Source organism: Crocodylus porosus, unplaced genomic scaffold, assembly GCF_001723895.1.
Source record: "Crocodylus porosus isolate Cpor-Errol unplaced genomic scaffold, CroPor_comp1, whole genome shotgun sequence".
Lineage (NCBI taxonomy): Eukaryota > Metazoa > Chordata > Crocodylia > Crocodylidae > Crocodylus > Crocodylus porosus.
In genome coordinates, this window is record NW_017728886.1 from 80,385,958 (window position 1) to 80,402,416 (window position 16,459).

Below are 16,459 nucleotides of genomic sequence, written 5' to 3' on the forward strand. Positions count from 1 at the left end.
CAGCCTGCCATTGGGGGTGGTTCAAGCACCTACACTGAACACCTTCAAGAGCAAATTGGATGCTTATCTTGCTGGGATCCTATGACTGCAGCTGACTTCCTGCCCTTTGGGCGGGGGGCTGGACTCGATGATCTTCCGAGGTCCCTTCCTGTCCTAATGTCTATAAAATCTATGAAATCTATGAATTCGGTGGGAGAGTCCTCCAGCATTCTCTCGTCCCCGATGCTGCAGATTTTCCCTGGCATCCCCTCACTGGAGCTGGAAGTACTTCCTCAGGCCCACTCATTTCCAATCCAGAAGAAGCAATGGTTCAGAAACCACTGCATGAAGCCCCGTTCTCTTGTGGTGTTCTTGGCTCGATCTGAAGCTAAGTGACAGGGAGGGATTGTTCCCAGGTTTTTTACCTTCTCCCCAGTCTCTCCCCAAAATAATAATTGCTCAGTTTACGTATAGATGTCAAATGCCATTAGTTGCATACAAGTCAACACTGCTTACCTTGTTTGATATTTCTAATAAGTCAGAACCAAAAGCAGATCTCCACATTGTCTTAAATAGGACTAGAAGGGGCCTCTAGGCCTCCTGAGTCCAACTCTCTGTATTAGCAGGCAACCATTTCACCTCAGCATTCCTCAAAACTGCCACTTGAAATCACACCTAACCACAAGTCAGAAAACCAGGACTCAAAACTCCAAGAACATCACATAAGATGGCATAGGTCAGGACAGGGGAAACATGGGCATTGGAAATGTTTAATATGTAATCATCTGAAATTTTCCAATTTATTACTAGAGGCAGGTGCAAAATCAGGAGATACAACCTGCCAATGCATTCCTGTTTTTCAAAGTGTGGATATCCCTGCAACAAGTAAATATGATCAAAACAAGAAAAAGAAGCATTTCAATAGTTTTATATAATACACACACACACACACACACACACACACACACACCATGAAAGCCTTTAGTGATATCAGGCTTTTTTTTAAATCATGGAAAACAATTCTATGAAGTCCTTTCTAAAGCAACTGACCAATTATGTAGTGTTTCTGAGAGCAATAACACATGCATTGGAACTCACAAATACTTAAAACAGCAATTCTTCCCTTGAGCAACACTAGGAGTATTAAAGAAGCTCAATGTGCTGCATACATCTATATAAGTACAAGCCAAAAAAATGCAGGCCAAGAAAATGATGGATACTTAATAATTAAAGAAAAAAGGGGGCCTGAGAGAAGCTTCCACTTTCTAAACACCATTGCTTCAAGCCTTCAACCAACCAAGCAATGAACCTTTGTTGTTTTTATCACTATTTCAATAATTCATAATTGAGGGATTAAGTACACAGAAGATTCTGCTAGGTAAATGTAGGCAACAGCTGAGAGATGATATTTCTGTCTGTGAGATCCCTCTTTGCAGGAAATGGTGCAGTATTCCACAGATGCCCTTTATCTCAGTTCATCTTCATTTACTTGAAAAAAATCAGGGTTTGGAATATAGTTAAATTACACGGTTTCTGTCACCTCCCTCCCTCCCCCCAAGATGTCTCCAAGCAATAAGGACAATGTAGTTTTTGGAGCATCAGTACAATTTCTTTAGGGTAAACTACTGCATCTGAATATCAGACTGAATTTTGCTCTTGGTACATATTATACACCAGCACTGTCCAACTTCCAAGAAACTAGGGGCCAGAACCCACACAGGCCCTTGTGCTGAATGCCACTCTTCCCCCGCACCTCCATCCCCTCCTGTATAAGCAATATGGGCAACATGACTCAACCCTAACCCACACACTCTCCAGGCTGTGCCACCTCACTCTGTCATAAGGGTTATGGGCAGGATCCTGGAGGTGGAAGAGGGATCCTAGAGACTCTGGCAGCAGCAGCAGTAGCAATAGGAGGAGTGGTGGAAGAACTGGCTATAAGGTGGAAGCTTGCAGCCCAGGTACTAACCCTTTGCAGTTTTCATGTATCACACAGGCCACCAGTTAAATAGCCTTGTTATGTGCCTAACTTCATATTATAGCATTAAAATAACTTGTCACTGCTAATAAAATTTAAATAAAATTTAGATAAAATTTAAATAAAAATAATTATAAAAGTCTCAAGAACTAAACTCTTGTGGTTCTTAAATATTTTTTTAGCTTTATATTTAGGTAAGAACAAAAAGCATATTTTTGTGTCTGTTCAACAGTAAATGTTTTCCCTCACAAATTCACTTTATTTTGGTTGATAAAGCCCCGTCCCCTACTTCCCCCCTTCAAAAAAAATCATTCACTTCTACTGTAAGCTGCCTTGTTTGTGTCAATATAATTTGTTTTCATGGCTTATCTAAAACTTTAAATTTACCCAAATACAAAAGGTGTCTGTTAAGGAAACAAATTAATTTCTGTAGCTATAATTTGTTCAGCTTGGGGCTTGTCTACATTACAGGGCCTCTACTGTTATAGCTATGCCACTTTAATTATGCCAGGAGAGCCCCCTAGTGGAAATGTTGTATATGGGAGATGGGAAGGTTTAGCTACTCCAACAAAGCTGACAAAAATCCTCATCTGTTATAGTTATATCCATACCATAAATGTTATCAGAGTAATAGCACTGGCATACAGCTAACAGCTATGCTAGCAACACTTTGTAGTGTAGACCAGGCCTCAAATTGATAAATTAAGGCAAGATTTTTAAGAGTAACTAATGATGTTAGATGCCTCACTTATGAAGGACAACATTTTGAGATATTTTAAAGGAGTTTGCTTTACAGAGACTGGGTAGGTGCACAACCATTTGTGGAACAAAGGTCCTTTTAAAGTCTCTCAAGTTCAATACATAAAATGTGTTGGGTTTAAAACATTAATAATCATTTTGAAAATGTTGAGATATGTGCCTCTGGCAGGATCCTTGATTGCTCATATGTAGCAGTTTATTTACAGCTTTCAGCAAAACAGTATAACAACAATGAACAATAAAAATATGCATAATAACCACATTTATATAATTTATAATTTTTTGGTTAAAAATACACAAGTTGATCCATGCTACCAGGTTAAAACTTTAAAACAGAACATAATATATGATAATATAAAAGAAAAGAAAAAATGAAACAGTGGACAATGAAACAAAGCAGGAGAATTATATTTGATTTTTGGCCATTATTCCTTATGCAAGAAATGCAAATACATCCAAGGAACATGGGAAAAGCACCAAATTCTTAGAGAGAAGCCAGACTGTTTTTTGTTCATCAACCCAGTATTTAAAATTTCCCATTTCTCATTTCCTCAAGATCCATTTTCCTCATTTCTCTGAAGAAAAACAAGACTACAGACAGTGGTTTAAGTCATCTTTTTCATTCATTCCACAAGATCATATTCTGTATGAATATGTAGTTTGACACTACCTGCTCATTACAAGGACAGATCTCATTAGAGTGAATCTCAATCTAGTAATGGCCACTTGTTGTTTGTAGTTTTGCACAACAGGAAAGTAAGTTTCTAAGCTAAATAAGTACTTTATTAATTGCCTGCTCTGGACTCACCCCAGCAGAAGTGGATCAGCTAGAACTTGCAAGTACAGCCCCAACCTCAGCCAGCTCCACACCTGCCAACCCCTGGGCAAGCAGCAGGGTTAGGGCAGCTCTGCAGCTGGACTGCCTTTCTAGACAGCCCAGGTGGCAGCGGCTCCTTCCAGCTACTGCTGCTACTGGCCCCAGTCCCACGGTACCGGTGGGGACCTGCACCGCACAGCCCTGACCCAGTCCATCCCGCATCTGTTCTGGACTCATCCACCCTGGCTCAGCAGTGGCAGCACCAATGGCGGCCAGGCAGAGAATGTTGCTCAGCATGGGGAAAAGTGGTCCCCGCTACCTCGATGCTGCCGGGCCCTTCCTACTGCAGCCACCATCATCACTGCCTCCGGGCTGCCCAGCAGGACAGAAGTGGCAGCGCGGAGCAGCCACAGGGCAGCCTGGGCAGGTGGCTGCAGCAGTGAGGGGGAGGGGCTTCTTTTCCCCCACATGCTGAGCAACAGTTTCTTCCCAGCTGCCACCACTGTTACCTCTGCTGAGCCTAGACAGGTGAGTTCGGAGCAGGCATGGGGCAGGCCAGGTTGGGGCTGTGCAGCGCGGGTGCCCACGAGTACTGTGGGGCTAGGGCCAGCAGCAGCCAGAAGGAGCCACTGCCACCTGGGCTGCCTAGAAAGGCAGTCCAGCCGTGGAGCAGACCCAGCCCTGCTGCGTGCCCAGAGGTGGCAGGACACGCTGTGGCCAGGCAGTGCCTGGGCCAGGCAGGATCAAGGGACCCACTGTGGACTGGATAAAGACCCTCCATGGGCTGGATCCAGCCTGTGGGCCATATTTTGTACACCCCTGTGTTAATAGGACAAACTGACACAGAATTCCTCTTGTCATTTAAAAAAAAATGGGGCTCTCATAGTTTCATTCCAGTGCTTTGGATAAAGGCCTTCAAAAATAATTACATCAAGAATTTCAAGCAAAATAGGACACCATCAATCAATGAATTTCTTGAAGATTTCTGAGTGAAGAAAAACAAGGCATGGGGCTTTTACATTTCTAGGTAAGGATACATGTGATTTTATTTGAGATTCAGAGGTGAGATAACGATGTGCTTGTAGCTTAAACAGATAAAATTTCCCTCACTGAGAAGCCACCATTTCCCTCGTTATCTACAGTATTTTCATATTGTTTATCTATAAAACACCATCTCATGTGGCATTAAAAATTGGATGCGTCTATGCATAAGTGTTAAAATTTCTTTCAAGATAGGCGGTTCTCACACTTACGACACAATTGGTTCCTGGTAACCGTGTCTTAAGTTGAAACATCATAACTCAGAACCGATTTTCCCATAGGAACAATATTATAAATGGGGGGTTCGTTCTTGAACCAAGGCCCAGCACCCTGTTTTCACCAAAAATAACCCACAATTCTGTACTCAGTCAATTATAGATGAGTAATATAGCTACATTAATGTATTTATATTGTAAATAACATCTGTGGTGGTGAGAAGCCCCCACAGGCATCAAGGGGGCTGGGGGAAACCCTGAGAGCCACCATGGGGAATAAACAGACCCCCCATACTCCAGGAAACTCACCTTTTGGGGCACGGCCAGAGCTGGAGCCGAAACTGGAGCTGTGGTCGTGTGAGCCGGCATTACGATGGCTCTTTAAACAGCTGATCCCGAGGCAGGGAAGCCCCAGGTTAGTTGTGGTGGCTGGGGAAGCCACTGTGGGAAGTTTAAAAACCCCACCAGAAGCCGGAAGCCGGGGGAGAGGAGTGAGGGAGAAAGTCAGCAGGGAGCACACTGGGCAGACAGTGACTCCAGTGGCTGGCAAAAGTGTTGCTGCAGGTGCTGTGCCTGCACCTGGAGCAGGGGAAGCAGCATCCCTGCACTAGGCTGAGTATGATTGGTTCCTGGCTTCCTGCACTGCAGAAATCATAGGAGCATCTGTTTCTCAGGGAGAAGGAGATGCAAGATAACAGGAGCCCAGCCCTCTGACACCAGGGTCTGGGGCTCCACATGCCTTAACTTCCAGACAACTGACCAGTGCCAAAGCTGACGCTGAACCCCTTAGTAAAGGGGCTTACGGGGAATGGAGGAACAGCAAGACCAACGCCCAAGCGGTTGGCAAGTGGACGGGGTGTAGAGGAGGCAGAGCCCCAAGGAACATCACAGTGCAAACATGAGTACCTCTGTCACCGGGTCACCCAAGAAGACGAACACCACTGAACCCCTCCTTTCACTCAATAACAACAAGTCATGGGAGGCGAGTTGAGGGGGCGCTCCGGTAGAGGGGGGCAGTACAGTACTCACCACACCCACGAGAGACGCCACAACAACCATATTGATTTGGAAGGACTTATTTGAGGTGACTTTGCTGGACTTTTTGAAGGGCTATTGGTTGGACTTTTTGAAGGGTTCTTGGCCAGAGTCTTTGCTGCAGCTTTTTCTGGACTCTTGTCTGCTTTCTTAAAGAAAATGTCTAAGGAAGTTTGGACAGATGTTCTCCAGGGTGATAGGTGATGCAGAGAATTTGTTTGCTGGTGCACTGTGGTATCAGATCAAGTGTCATAAAGTCAAAACTGATTTCAGGAAGTCGAAATAGGGTGTCAATTTATAAGTGTCATAAGTGTCATTCATTGCAACTCAAAACATCTTAAATTAAGGACTACCTGTATTCACAACTTTTGCCTTTCAATATATAAGAAATGAATTGGCAAAAGTGAACCCTGCACTGCAATTAGCTTGCTTTTCTAAAACAACCGCTACTATGCACTGGTGAGAAACAGAAAATAAAAGAATATTACAGAAAATGATGCCTTTAATATCCTATGTGATAAAATATTTATTTATAGAACTGAAGAAGGCCCTAGATTTATTATTTAATCAGAATAGCAGAGACAAATTCGTAGAAGATCAAAGAAATGCAGATATGCTGAAAAAAGCAGTAAGATATATAAATTGGATAACCATTTTAAAATATGAATTATATGACTGATTTTTTGTTTGTATCCCTATTATAGCAACAAAAAACCCCCCCTGAATACACTCCTGAGGGTACTGCCTGTTATATATCTGTGTAATTTATCTTCTGAATTACAGTAATATATTTCTTCTAGTACAACTCACTCATATTGTGTTTACGAAGTTTACGCTGCTAAAAATTTCAGTAAAAACAAGACCGTGTGAGCTTCTGATGTTGATAGGAACTTTGTTAGTCACTTCAAGGGGAGCCCATTTAACACACATTTACCCACACACAAAGAAGGTGACTTAATATTGGTACTGTCACCATGAGATTGATCTCCAGTACCTTCACATTGTACAGTATATTAGGTACTTCAAGTACAATAGAAACTGTTATTTGAGAGACACAAAAAAGGTAAAAAACCAAAGCATTTTATTTGAATGATACATCTATCTATTTCAAGTATTCCTCAGTGTTCTAATAGTATTGTATTTAAACACCATTTATGCTAATATACACTAGGAGGAAAGCAAGGGAAAAAATACAAGAGTAAGATACTCAGGAGATATCTTGGTCTCACTGAAGTCACTACTATATACCCCTTTAAATTAAAAAAACTAAGAGCATTTTACTTCCTATGTTTGATGTGGACATCTAGTTACCTTGAAATTTATCATTGAATACAAAATTTAGAAGTGGAAGGCTTCTCCCATACTTTGGGCTCTAACCTCTTAGTATAATTTGTAGCTGGTCTGAAGTTTTGCATTCTTTCTATCTCCATATTTCAGGTTTCTAGATCAGTAACTCGAAGAACACATATAACAAACATTTTAAGACACAGTTAAGAGGCAGAGCATTAGCTATATCCATATAACAGCAAATTTTCAGATCTAAGCTTTTTCAGTGGAATGAAACATTAAATTAAACGCAGTTCAAATTCAGAAGTGCATTTGTCAGCCAGTATTAAACTAAACCAGATCTCCTCTCATCTACTCATTAATCTTTTCCTCTTCCACAATCTTTTACTTTGAGCTATGGGGTCAATCACAGTAGAGTGCAAAAAGCTTTAGAAAAGTGGGTGCATGCTGGAATTTTCCTATTGCTGAATTGTCTCTCAAAAGCACAATCATACTATGAGATCTGCTATCAGGACATGTACAAAGTGACAAAAGATGGATGTCAAAAGTATGTTTCTGAGAGAGACAATTCCTTCCTAAATGCTGAAATATGAAACCTCCCACCTCCTTTCAAACCCTAGCAACTGACTACAGCAAGTACCACATCCAGTGGAGAAGTACCTTTAGCTGTGAATCCATCAGCTGTTTTCTTCATTCCCTGCTGCTATTTCTTTCTCTCTGACAGCATACCTATGTAACTTGCACTAGATACAGTCAATTACTACATTACTGCTCTTACATAAACATGGCTGTTGCAGTACTAAGTCATCATTGCTATAGAAAGATTTCTATTGCTATCAAAATTGTTTCAGAGATGTTATGAGCAGTAATGTCTATATGCCTTTAAATCATACCAAAGTAAACAGCAATAACTATTACCCTGCATTGTTTCCAATTGTTGCTAATAAAAAGGAACTATTTCTCTCTCACTACACTAGTACATTCAAGAAAAAAAAGTGTAACCTTAACAAAAATATACATTAATTCACACTTTGCACCAGTATTCCAGTTTTAAATCCTATTACCCGGGATCCGGGTCTTCCATTTCCCACAGAAAAGTGGAGTAAAACATGGATTTCCCCTTTTACCAAAAGAAAATGTGAATTTCTCATTTTAGTGGAGAAACCCATGAATTTTTCAGTTTTCCAAAAAGCTCTCTGCAGGCTGGCAGAGTTTCAGCCTATAGGGGGCTGGGAGGGAGAAGGAGAAGGGGGCGGTTAGGTAGGGGGCACCATATGCATGTATATTAGGCTTGTGTGAAGCAGCAAGTATTCGATTTGGATTCGGACAATTCAGAGGGACAGTGATTTGATTCAGTGTTTCGACTCACTGTCCCGATTTGATTCAGTTGACTCTGATTTGAAGATTCAGCGCCGATTCAGAGATTTGGCGATAGACTATAATAGAGAATCACTAAAATATCTCTGACTTTGTCATCTTTTTGCTGATTTGGACAAAAACAGCAGGGATGGTAACATGAAGCCTGCAAGTGTCAAGGAGATAGGTGCAGGGATTTCTGTGAAAGTACACCTCAAGCTGTTGAAAGCAAAACTCATATCACTTGCGTGTGGTAAGGATGGTCCCTGCTGATAGAAGGGAACTCTGAGAATAATCACTCACTGGCCAGCTACAGGTGTCAGTATCAGAGCAGTTTTTCCTTCTCTCTCAGCCTTTTCCATATATGGAAGATCACCCCATCCCCCTACTCTTCTCAGTTTCTGTTTGCTGCAAGCCGTCCAAATCTCTGAAACTCTCTGAATTGATTTGGAGGTTTCCAATTTGATTCGGACCTTTTAATGGGTTTCCCAATTCTATTCAGATTTGGAGATTCAGTCGCTGAATCAGACTGAATCTCCTCCAAATTGAATCGGCTACCGAAACTTTGCACAGCCCTAATGTATATGCACATGGCTGCCAGGCAGCATGGGGAGCAGCTCCTGCAGGTAAGTGACAGGTGGGGAATTGAGACCCCCATGGGGAGGGAACTGGACAGGGCTGAAGCTGGGGCTGTTGCTAAGCTGGGCAATGTGTGGGGCTTGGGGCAGCAACACACAGCCACAGAGCTCTGGTAGGGAGCAGCATGGGGCCGTGGGTGGATCATCTGAGGGGTGAGGGGGTAGGACCAACTCCTTGCTCCTGCATGAAGTACCGTGAGGCTGGGGGGACCCATGGCCCCCAGATCTGTGGGCAGGGCCAAGACAGGCATGGGCTCCCACCCTGCTGCCCTCCCAAGGGGCCTCCACAGCCTGGTGGATGCAACCCAATGCTGCAGGGCAGAGTGGGGCCATGCAGGAAAGCTGTTGCAGCTGCAAGCTCTATGCTACCCTGGCAATGTGTCCCCTGCAGGCAGCAGCAGCAGTGGTGGTGGCAGCATGGGGCTGTGCTCCTCACTGCTGCTTTGCACACAGGGAATGTGTCACCAGGACAGTGCAGAGCTTGAAGTGGCAAGGAACGTTCCTGCACAGGCCCACTCTGCCCTGGAGTGCTAGGTACGCACCCGCTGGCTGGGAAAGGCAGCAGGGTGGGAGCCCAAGACTGCAGCAGGCAATCCACATCTGCTTCACACAGATCTGCGGGGCACAGGTTTCCCCTGTCCCCTGGAGTGCATGTAGCACCAGGGAGCCATCCCCACCCCACCCATGCCCGCAGCAGGCAGGCAGTGGGGGGAGGGGGGATGACCGAAGACCCAGGCTCCGTGCTTTGCTCTGCAGCACCAGCCACTGCTTCCTGCCAGGAGCAGAGGGCTGTGAACCTGGACCCCTGGCAGCTAGGGGCCGCACCTAGCAAAGCTGGAGGGTGGGGGAGGGCAGGGGCTGAGAGTGGAGGTCAAGGGGCACCAGCAGAGCCAGGGGGGAGCTGTGGGGGACCTTTCCTTTTAATCAGGGATTTTGAGGTTTTTATCAGAGAACTTGCGATTATCAGGGAAAACCAGGATCCCTGGCTATTACTAATGATTATCAATATTTTAATCACTAAAATGAAATTACTGCAGTACTAGTATTTTTAACAAACAATAATTTTGGATGTTTAATGATAAATCATGTTAGTCTTCCTATATATTTCTTTCAGTAATACTCTCAACCATTCTTAGTAAAAGAGCCTACTCTGTCTCCTTTTAGAAACTGCTTTTCGTAAAACTCCTAAGTTTTAGTGTTGCAGTTTGACTGCATCCCATTTCAAGTTGCCAACTAAGATACCATCTTCACAGTATTGCAAAGGTGTCAGCATCTCTAATATTATGGTGTACTGTAGGAACATCAGTAGGATAGCAACAGAACCTATTTCATACCAACTCTACTTACCTGTAGGGTTAGTGCCATGTGTTGTGCTGATGCTGCTATGCAAATATGTTATTTTTTCCACTATTTCTGGCTCTCACAGCTGCAATTTCCAAGTTCCACAAAGACTTTAAGACTTCCTAAAGCTGAATTACTATAATTATAGCTTTTGGTGTCCTGTTCAAACCACAGTTGGCAATTTCTTTCAGCAGCTTTTTCATTCAGCCTGTACTTAGAACTCATAATATCAGAATTACATTTGACCTAGCTCTTTCTTTTGAAATGCATATAAATCAAAAGCTCATATCACCACTTTAATAATATCTCAAAGTTACATCCTGCACTCTTTGGAAGAGATACTGATGCTTATGCATATGTTCACTACCTTTCACTTTGATTAGTGTAACCATCTCTTTGCTATTCTTAGTAATGCTTCCTTATTTTCAGCGTTTTCTTTTCAGTTCTTTTCATGGCTGTGAATGTGACAGATTTGCAATACTAGGGATGAACACGAGAACTGATACACTGGATCAGAACAGTGGACTATTCCTAGATTTAGATCTAGTTCTTTGACCAGATGCTTCAGATAAAGCTGCATATAGATTCAAAGAATCATAGAAAATTAGGGTTGGAAGGGACCCCAGGAGGTCATTTAGTCTAACCCCCTGCTCAAAGCAGGACCATCCCCAACTATATCATCAGAACCAAAGCTTTGTTTTCTCAGATCTTAAAAACCACTAAGGACAGAAATTCCACAACTTCCCTGCATGACCTGTTCTTGTACTTCACTACCCTCCTCATAAGAAAGTTCTTAATATCTAACAAACTTCCCATGCTGCAATTTGAGCATAGAATATATAGAATAGCTTGCCTTCATGAAAAGATTCTTCATAACTTTCTGTCCTTCCATGTATTCAGAAGATACTTCATTCCCTTAAGTATGAAGTCTTTTACTCATTGCAAAGCTCTTGTGGGGGTGGGGGATTCATTTGTATTCCTTATTACTCTACCTCTAGTTTTATGTTTGTTTGTTTTTTATTTTAATGGCCTACCCCTCTACTGAATCCTTCGAAGTACTTCATTGGAAAGAATTGTTCATTGTGGCAAAAAAGTATTTATTTTTATCAGTTTGCTACCTTTTCATTTCACTGCATGCCCTATTTCTTGTATTCCAAAAAATGAAAAGTCAAGTGTTCAACTTACTCCCTTCAACATTTTCTATACTTTTATCATGTCCCTCTCCTTGCCTCTTCTCTAAAGTGTACAGCTCTGACAGATTTCTCTTCATTCTGTCTTCACATGAAAGCCTTTAATTCCTTTTGTCACCCACAACTGAACTCCTACCTCTGTTATATGTTTCTGTAACACAGTGACTAGGAATTAACTCAGTATTTTACATAAGTAACCTCTGATTCATAGACTAAAACCATTAGATTTTCATTATTTTCCATCCTCTTTCTGCAGCTTAACATTTATTTGCTTTTCTGACTGCTGCTGAATGTTACGCAGAGTCTTCACTGAGGTGTCTGAAGCTCTTTTTCCTAACCAGATCTTTTTGCCTTGTCATAGTTAATTTACAACTCATTATAATGTATGATTCAAATTCTTCCATCCAATGTGCATCCCTTGTCATTTGTAACCTCTTAATTTCAACTGTCATCATCACGTTGCCCATTCACCTACCCTTGTTAGGTCCCTCTGAATATCTTGAGTTTCCTTTAGCCTCTAGTCTAAATAATCCTGTGTTTTCTGCACATTTTCCCACCTCACTGCTCACACTCTTTTCCAAATGATTACTAAGATACCACTTGCCCCAATATGAAACCTTATGAAAGCTGCTATTAACCTCTAGTCATGTTGAAAATTGACTATTTGTTCTTTCTCTTTAGCCACTCAGCTAGTTTCTGATCTCAAACAGTGCTTTGTGTCTCACCTCATGACATGGTCATTTTCTTTATTGTTCTCTGTAAGGGATTTTATCAAAAGCTCTTTGAAAATCCTAATAAGTTTTTCTCTAAGGTCACGCAGGCAGAAAACCCAAGTAAAATACTGAGGAATTGGGTCCTTGATCTTTTAGTTTAATATTTTGAGTAAAGAAGAAAGTATACAAAATAATCTTCGTATAAGTCATGACAGAATTTCATACGACTTGGGTAGTGTTTTCTAACTGCTAATAAACCCGAGTCACCTGAGATTCAGGGCTGTGAAGGGAACAGCTTGCTGTAAGGAGTGGCCAAACTGTGTTTAGGTCAGAACAAAAGGGGATACCCTCTTAGTGTCCACAACAGAACAGACCATTTTGTCTGTTAGTTCCTTTATTTAAAAGACTTTGTTTTGGAGGTCTAGCTGAGGAGCTCAGGGAGCAAATGCCTTTAAAAAAGACAGCAGTATAAGTAACCTGTTTACACTGCCTTTCCCAGGCATTTCAAACTTTCCTTCAGATTCATTAAAATATTTTTCATATTTTCTTGTTAAAATCTTATTCATTTTCAATATTTTTATTATTTTCTTTGGTTATAATTAGGGGTTCACCAATAGAGATTTTTGGGGCCAATACTAATAGCTGATTTTTAAGGAGACATATCAGCCAATACCAATATGATTTCCGATACCAGCCCAGCAGCTCGAAAAGCAGCGTCCAGCTGGTAAATCTGGTGTGGTGGAAGCATAGGGGGATGGAGAGAGGCATGGGGGATGCAGATCAAGGCTCCTGCGGTGAGGAATGAGCAGGGCTGTGGCTGGGGCAAGTGCTGTACCTCCGGGGCGGATGCAAGATAGAGCTGCAGCTTGTCTGGGGGGGCACTGTGGGGGTGGTGACTCCCGCCACTGTGTGCCACTCATCCAGAAGCCCCATGTCTGGTACTTGTCTGCTTGTCCAGCGGCTCCTGCCAATTGTCTTGGGGGGGCATGTGCCCCCAGATCTGTGCGAGCCGAGGCAGGCTGGGGCCAGGGCTGCCCCAAGCTTTTCCCAGCAGGTGTGGGACTGAGCCAGGCTGCACTCAGGGCAAGCAGCAGCAGCACTGGGAGGAGGGGTTGGAGGGGCTATGGTGAATTTTGGAGTGGCTAAAGCCCCCCCCTGCCGAGACCCCTCTCACTGCCGCCACCACCTGCCCTGAGCACAGCCTCACCCAGCCCCCACCAAGAAGAGCCCTCCCTGCCCTGTGCAGATCTGGGGGCACATGCCCCCCCCATGTCCTCCCAGAGGAGCAATGGGAGCAGTGGTGGGAGCCATCAGATGAGTTGGCGTGCACCATATGAGTGGTTCCCACATGAGCAGCATGCAGTGGCGGAAGCCATGACCCCCCTCCGCATGCCCCCCTAAATGAGCTGTGGCTCTGTTCCATGCCTATCCCACAACAACTGAGCAGCCTCAGCCCCAGCCCCACTCCTCCCTCACCGTGAATGCCTTAATTTGCCCCCCCATGCAATTTTCATCTCAACTCCCCTTCTACCACACCGGACTTACCAGGTGGACACTGCTCTTTAAGCTGCCAGGCTGTGCTCCTCGCCACCTTCGAGCTGCGCTGAGGCTGCACGCATGCATAGACCATTTATTGGCCAAATTACCACCCATATCAGGCCTGTTTCTGATACAGACAATTTTATTTTTATGAGTGTTGATCCACTATTGGACTATTGTATCAGCATACCTCTAGTTACCATCTTATTAGTAAATTATGGCTAGTGAAGGAACACTGAAAAAAAAGCTGTAAACATAAAAATCCTTATGTCACTCTAGATCCCACATTAGCAAAACATACAATTTACAAATAGTCTTAAAAACAATAAAAAATGTATAGGAAATGCACTGCAGATAAACACAATGCATACATTATACAGTGTAATACCACTGTATGTCAAAGCATTCTACTGAAAATCCGGAAGACACAAGATTTGTCTTCTGAACCATAGAGACTATCTTCACTCTGCTTTTCATTCACATTATTCAGACATGATCTTGCTTAAGCCTCTTAGCTTCAAAAAATTCAAAGATAACAAATAATACAAATTGTTAAAAACTCAGACTTAGGTTTCGTCAACTTCTTTCCAGAGGTAGCTCTAAATAAAACATTTTGTATTTAAACATATTTCTCTTTTTGTCCATGCTCCAGCCATAACTCTCTTACTGAAGCGAATATGTGAAAAATATGTGATTTTTTTTTTCATTTTTCAATGTGTGAAAAAAAGAATAAAGGAAAGAAAGAAGGAAAGAAAACAGGACAGAAAATGACCAGGCAAGGTCAGCTGATCTATACAAAGAGGCCCCTGCATTCATGTAAAACCCTACTGAAGTCTGTGAGTTTCTAGGGTGGGGAACTTGATGGTCAAAGAACAAGTTATACAGTATTACAGCATATAAGACATTTTTTAATAAATGCTGTGGTTTCAGGCAAACACTATATTCAAGCAGAAGGGACTAGGAAACAGTCTGTTTGCCTCTGAAAAATGGCCACCATGGAATACATGCAGACAGATGACACCATGTAATTACGTTGGTAGACTTTTACTTCTAATTATTTCTCCAGTAAGGAAAATTTACAAGTGTTGGATTGGTTGCCTATTATGTTTTTTACACCAGCATAATCCTTACCACACTGCAATAAACATATGGTCTGTCCAAGCCCTGAGTAAGCTTAACTGAAAGAATAAAAAAAGCTTTTAGTAGGAGAAAATGTTTCTTTTTAAAAAATGTTTTAATTAATTATCCTTTACAGCTTTATTATTATTTGGCCAAAGTAACAAGAAGCAGGAGACCAAGTCACCTGCTCTGACAATGACAGAATTATGCCTATTAGGGAGTAAGTAGGGAGGCTGCACACATAACAACAGTCTAACAAGTGCTGCTCTGGAATAAACAGTGAAGGATGGAGAGAGGTTTCGAAAACATTCTCAATGAACAGATTGCATTCACTGACAAATGAACACAAAGCAGGAGGCAGTGGCTAAAGTTCAACACAAAAAAGTTAACAATACCTGTTTGTAATACAAGTGGGAAGTTGACCTGTAGACTTTGGCACAAAAAAAGATGACAGTATTCAACATTATTTTTCTTTCTTGCCTCAACACTTCTAATTTTTACCACACGATGGGAACATCTATGTGAAACACTTACTGTGGAGTTGCCTAATTAGTTCCACAGTAAAGCATCACTGTCTACATGTGTGGAGCTATTAGGCCAGAGTAAACTAATTAACTCTGCCGTAGGTTACATTACCTGACACAAGTACTATCATACAGCAATTATTAACTCTGCCACAATGCATATGCAACCAGATACTAGGGCTGGGTGGGGCACAAGGGTGCTAAAGTGTGGGGTTGCCTGCCACCTAGCCTCACACTGTAGCAACCTCATGTCACAGCCAGCCCCTCTGCAGCATGCTGAACCAGGGGGGAGCAGCTAGAGACTGGCAGGCAGTGCCCCTGGGCTCCCTGCCATCCAGGGCTGCACTGCCCCAGCTCAACATGCTGCAGTCCCAGGTGCTTGTGCAAGCATTGCACCCAGAAGCAATAAACTCTGGTGCAAACTGTGCTAAAGTTTATTGCATCACACTAATTTCACATACAGATATTCCAGATGTTCATTGTTCCAATGACTAAATATTCATGTCCTTGGACCCATCAGTGAAATATTTAGACAGGGCCTAACACTATCAAGCTTTGCCACATAGCTATGTTAGCTAGGAATGCTTAGAAAAATAATCACATACTCTAGCTAACATAGTTAAGGCAGCAAACCCAAAGAAAATGTAGCTGTGCTACCAGAACTTTGTGTTGCTTGAGGAGGTAAGGAGCTTCTGGATATCAGGTTCCTCTAGGAACAAATTGAAAGGCAGCTGTGGAGAGTCCTGGGGCTCAGGCCAACAATCAGCACCGCATCCGAGCTGGTTCAAGACTGTGGTGTGGCGCCAGGGTTGAGACTCGTAATCAGTAAGCTGTGCATGTTGGAGATTTCATAGATTTCATAGACATCAGGGCTGGAAGGGACCTCGGGAGATCATCGAGTCCCGCCCCCTGCCCAAAGGGCAGGAAG

At 42.8% G+C, this 16,459-nt stretch overlaps 1 protein-coding gene across 3 annotated transcripts in view; it reads right to left on the reverse strand.

The window, feature by feature from the left end:
• Positions 1–16,459, reverse strand: part of MYRIP (myosin VIIA and Rab interacting protein) — a 403,309-nt gene that overhangs the window by 247,252 nt on the left and 139,598 nt on the right. The window lies entirely within an intron of this gene.